Here is a 6000-nt window from a genome sequence, read left to right as displayed (position 1 = left end):
TTTTGTTTTGTTTTTTTGATGTAAAAACACGAGGTAGTTTAATGGTGGAGCTCTGGATCGAAACATATCTCACACAGGAGACAGTGGTTTCGACCCTTTAATGGCGGATCTCCGGGTCGAAACGTATCTCATGCAGGAGACAGTGGTTTCGACCACGAGGCTTGGAAGCTAGGGGTTTTTATAGAAAAGGGGCTGGGGTTGGGGGAGTAATTGGCGTGGTTTCACATGATTGGTTCATTTAAACATCAGCAGCCTGTTAACATTTAACTTAGGTCAGAAGGGCGGGAGATAGGGAGGCGTCAGGCCAGTCCAGCATGTCATTCTCTTTATCTCTCTTTATCCTTATGGCCAAGCAGCCTCAGGAATGTCTTAATGACGGGCCTGCCTGGGCATGTCCTGGCCTGTTCTGCTATGTTCCCAGCCCCAGGTTTCAAAGCTCACAAACAACTCTTTGGGCTATTTGACATAAATTACATGAATCACAGGTCTCAAGTTTTATTTTCTTTCATCCCCCTCTTCTTCTACTAAGTAATTCTAATCTTAGAATTTTAGAAGTCTATATCTCTATGTGGAGAATAGAAATCATACTCTTTTTCTATAAGAACAAAAACAGAATAAGAAGGGATAGTAAACAGAACTAGGCAGGGACCCTTCTAGTGAGTCTGAGGGTCTGGGCATGATGTAGGTGTACGTGGATCAGATCTCTGGCTGGAACTGGTGAGATGTCCTTGGGGTACCCGGCTTGTTCGCTGTAGCCAATTGTGACCAGCCTTCTATCTGTACCACCTGCAATCCTTTTAATTTAGCATACAGATTATTATTACAACAACATGTAGGTTTAAACACATCATTTAAGACAGTGATGGGCAAGGGGAAGGAGCACCGAGTCTGCACCAGTCTCTTTTAGAATTCTATTCATCCTTTTTACCTGTCCTGAGCTTTGGAGCCTGTATGCACAATGTAACTTCTAATCAATCCCCAATATCTTGGCCAGTCCCTGATTTACCTGGGCAACAAAGGCAGGTCCATTATTGGACCTGATTACCTTGGGTATCACAAACCTCAGGAAGATTTCTTCTAGGATCTTCTTGGCTATCACATTGGCCATCTCAGTCCTTCAACCACGAGGCTACTGCCATCCGTGTACCAGCTTGAACTCTCAGGCCAAGGCTGATCTGATCCTTCAGATCATTTCGAGTACCAGTTTCTTCTGCCAGAACGTCAGCACAGTGATGAGTAGGTGAAGTCTTGGGCAGTAGGGTAGCAAGATTGAGGACAGCAGGTGGAGCGAAGGTCACTCGTTCAGTCAACAAAAAGCTCTGATAATGTGTCACAGGAGCGTTGGTCGTCATCCATCAGTCAGGGGGCTTTCAGATAATGCTTTCAAGAGTGTGGGGTGCCACTACAGTTATTTGTTGTCCCAGAGTGAGATTATCAGCATCCTTGACAAGCAGAGCTATGGCAGCAATAGCTTTCAGGCAAGAAACCACCCACTGGTAACAGGGTCTAACTTCTTATGTAGGTAAGCCACTGGCCTTTTTCAAGGTCCCAAAGTTTGAGTAAGGACTCCTCTGGTGACCCCTGATCTCTCTTCCACATAAAGAGTGAAAGGCTTGGTTAGGTCAGACAAAGGCTGGCCATCAGTAGGACCTTTTTCATTTCTCTAAAGGCATTCTGGTGATCTGGGGTCCACACAAACACTTCCCTTTCCTTGCTTAGGGGGTACAACGGGCAGCTAAGGTCACCAACCCAGGTATCTAGAGTCTGTAGAAGCCAGCAGTACCCAAGAATTCTCTTACTTGCCTTGGTGTAGTTACAGTCTTTTTCTGGCTTCTTTTAGCCACTGTTTTCCACCTCGAAGGGTGTATCTCAAATAGATAACTTGAGTCTGACACAGCCGAGCCTTTTTAGCTGAGGCTCAGTCTTCTGTTGCCCAGGTTTCCTGTCTAGATCCTGTCTTTTTCTTTCTCTCCTATCACTGCGGCCAAGATTCTCGTCAAATTTCTTTCTTGTCTACGAACCCTCCTGTTTTCTCTTTCTTCTGCCTCTTGCCCCCCCCTCTCGTAATATGCCTCTTACTTACTGGTTCTACTCTAAATATTTCTCATTCGGGGTATCTCTCTCATCTTGGACCTCTCTAATCTCTTTCATCTCTATTTTCACTGTCATCCATCTCTCCTGAGTCTGCTGGAGCTTTGCTCTTCCTTACAGTCTAAGCTCACCTTTTTCTAGACCTCTATACACATTTGTCAGAGCCTCGTGATTAGATTCGTAGGTGCTCCTTACCTGGGACAGAAGTTTTAAGTGGGCAGATGTCTCCCTCGCTGGTTAGCAGCTTAGGGTGGGGCTACCCTAGAAGAGAAAACATGTGGGGCAGGGAAGGGAAGGCAGCTCTCACAGCTGGCTGCACCGGGCCAACTACGGGGGGAATCTTAATATGGGGAAACAGCCCCATCTCAGCCTCTCTGGGTTTAAATCCTGACCTAACCACTGTTCATCACCATGGCCTTGGTCCACTTACCTCTGTGGACTTCACTTCTCGCATGGGTAGAACAGATGCGTCTGTTCCTCTCTGGGAATGCTGGCATTCGGTTCTTCCTTCCTGGGCACTGGGAAGTCTTACTTCCTGCCTCCTTGCAGTAAGGCTGCACCATATGGCCAGTTCTGACTAATGAACCATGGGCAGTATGAAGCACATGCACACACACAGACACACACATACATACATACATACACACACACACACACGCGACCCGGACCCCATACTCACTAGTTCATTATAGCTGTCACATGGGGCTGGTGAGATGGCTCAGTGGGTAAGAGCACCCGACTGCTCTTCTGAAGGTCCAGAGTTCAAATCCCAGCAACCACATGGTGGCTCACAACCATCCGTAACGAGATCTGGCGCCCTCTTCTGGAGTGTCTGAAGACAGCTACAGTGTACTTACATATAATAAATAAATAAATAAATCTTTAAAAAAAAAATAGCTGTCACATGCCATAAGTGTTCTCTGTTTTAAGAACATGATGAAACGCTGTCCCTTCTAACACTCACCTTCCAGAATTCTAAGCATCATCCGACAAACAAAACAAAAATTCAGTAAACTGGGGGGGGGGGGATCTAGAAAGGGTCGCTGGGAGCACTGGGAGCATGTGGGGCAGAGAGCGCAGCTGCAGAACATTTACACACGGTCCCCAGAACAACAGCGATGCACACAGATGAGCCTGTTAGAGTACTTAATCAGCCTAGTGATAGTGAGATTCCCACTCTCTCTCTCTCTCTCTCTCTCTCTCTCTCTCTCTCTCTCTCTCTCTCTCCCTCTCCCTCTCCCTCTCCCTCTCCCTCTCCCTCTCCCTCTCCCTCTCCCTCTCTCTCTCTCTCTCTCTCTCTCTCTCTCTCTGTCTCTCCCTCCCTTCCTTCCTTTCTTAAGTAAATAACTACTGGCTAAACTCACAGGTGTCTTCTGGATACAGGGAAAAAACCTGTAAAGAGGGACACTAAAGTTTACAACATTGTGCAGCTTCCGTGGCATGTTGAAAAGAGCGTGGGCGTTGGGCCCAGATAGGCCACAGTTTGATTCCAGGTCCCCTACCTGCCAGCAGTGTGACCTCATTCTCAATCTCAATGGACTGTTTCCCAATGACTTTTAAAGGGTCACCATGTTGACCTCCCAGGGCAATGTGAGGGCCAGGACTCAGTTTACCCCTTGTGATCTAGTTGGGTTCCTCCTCAACTTTATTCTTTGGTCCAGTTTGGAGATCTAGGCACACAAACGCAGAGCCCAGTGGGATCGGGAAGGGTTTTAGAAGCTCCGCTCTGATCCAGCAACTGACACTCTGAGATCCACAACCACAAGGCAAGGAAGTGCCAGGAGCTAATGGGAGACGCGGGATAAGCATGGCCCCGTGGGGAGGCGGGGAAGGAGATGGATCCTGAGCTCTGAGTGAGATTCCAACCAGAAGAAGATAAGGACTCCATGCTCCTTACCAGGCTGCCTCACCCTGAGCCTCAGTTTCCTCTTCAGTAACAAGAATGCTACCGCCTACCTTTTGCTAGGCCGCTGGATTAAGTGGGATAAAGGGGAGGAAGCGCCTCCCACACTGCCAGGTTCATATTAGGCACTGGCTAAATGGAGCCAATTACTTTACATTGTGCTGGATAATGAAGCCTTGGTGGGTGGCCTCCTTCCATAGAGGAGCAGTCTTCCTCCCTCCCAGTGACTCACCTCCAGGGCACTGCCCACAGCAAAGGTGTCCCAGGCTCCTGGGCAGGTTGGAACCACCCAGCTCCCTGGGGAAAGGCCTTGATTCTAAGGAAATCATCTCCAGCTCCCTCTTCCCACGCCCGTGTTGCAAACCCTCTGGCCCTTCAGAGAAGGAACACAATTTCTCCGATATCAGACTGGCCCTGAGGTCCAGCTGCAGGCTCAAGAGCTGAGAGGCTGCCTACCAAGGAGAAGCAGAAGACCAGCGTTTGTCACCCTGTGAACCACGTCCCAAGCCATTTACCTCTAGACTTCGGAGTCCTGAGACCAAGAAGATAAAGGGATGACCATTAAAAAAAATTAATTAAAATGCTAGAAGCTGGATAGGTGATGTGCGCTATAGTCTGAGGCAGAGGTAGGAGTTTAATGCTAGCCTAGGCACCATAACCAACACTTCTTTCCAAAATGGAACAGACACTCAAGCAAACACAAACTTAACCAGGGTGGCACAGACCATATAGTGCAGACACTGGTATGGTCCTAGTTTGCCCTTACTGGTCCACTGTTAACTTTTTGCTTGCGGAGCTGTTCAGGGACCTTAGGAGGGATCCAGAGGCCACTCAGCTACCCAGAAGTCACACTGCATTAGGAGCTAAAGGCAGGTGTGCTGTGTCAATTTCAGGCCCCATCTGCCAGGCTCCACATTTTCTCTTCCTGGCTCCCATCCAGTGCTGAGGACATGGCTGGAACTAGTGCCCTCTAGCCCAGTGTACCTTCCTCTGGCTAGCCAGTCAGCTTGAAAGCCAGCACTTCCCTTCCCTAGTGATGGAACAAGGGTCAAGGTGAGAAGAGAACAAAAGGCTTGGGGAGCTGGTATTTTTTTACAGTAGAAATGGCTCTCCTCTGGTCTTCCTCCTGCCCTGAGTACTGTCACATGCTGGCTTCACCTCAAAGTTAAATGTAGATCTGGGTTCCTGTCCCTGATGGCCATCCACATTTCCATAGAAGAGGCAGTCTTAGGATTGAAAAAACAAAACTAACAAAAACTTTCGACCTATAATGTGCAAGCCATAAACTTCACCCAAATGCACAATACTGGTTTTAGTGCATTAGTGGGTTATATGAGCCACCACTACAGTACAGTTTTAGAACATTCACCATCAACCCACATAGACCCCTCTGCATTTGCAGTCAGACCTAGCCCTCGAAGTAAGAGATGACCGCACTTCATACAGTTACTTTCTCAGGGCATTCGTGCGATCAGAAGAACATACCATGTGGTCCCCTGTGCCTGGCTTTCTAGTATAATTTTGTTGAGAATTATCCATGTCTTGGCATGCATGGGTGTTTCAGCTCTTCATTTGTTTTGTAGCCCCAGCATCTTGCCAACACTAGGTACATAGTAGGTGTTCAGCAGGAAGTCAAGGAATCACTTTGAGATTCAGACTCCCTTCCACAATGAGCCAAAACTTCCTACTCATCCTGGGCAGCTGAGGGCTGGGTACTGATCCTCAAGCCTCCTGACAATGACCCCAACCTCAATTTGTTTATAAACCCATGACATGCAGCAACTGATCGGCTGGCTCCTGAGCCTCACCATTCACTTGTTCTGAATCTGCTCTGACCCCCTCTCCTCTGACTAAAGCCACTGACTGATTGCCCCTGGAGTCAACCGCTCCCATCAATCTGGATGAGCAGGAAAAGAGAAGCACCAAGATGCAATGAAAATGGCCGTGGTGGCTCAGCCTACAATCCTGACACTGAGGCAAGAGCAAGTTCAGGAGTTCCAGGCCAG

The sequence above is a fragment of the Mus caroli genome, unplaced genomic scaffold (assembly GCF_978045245.1).
Source record: "Mus caroli unplaced genomic scaffold, Mus_caroli_1 scaffold_6, whole genome shotgun sequence".
NCBI lineage: Eukaryota > Metazoa > Chordata > Mammalia > Rodentia > Muridae > Mus > Mus caroli.
Note: the sequence above shows the minus strand (reverse complement) of the source record.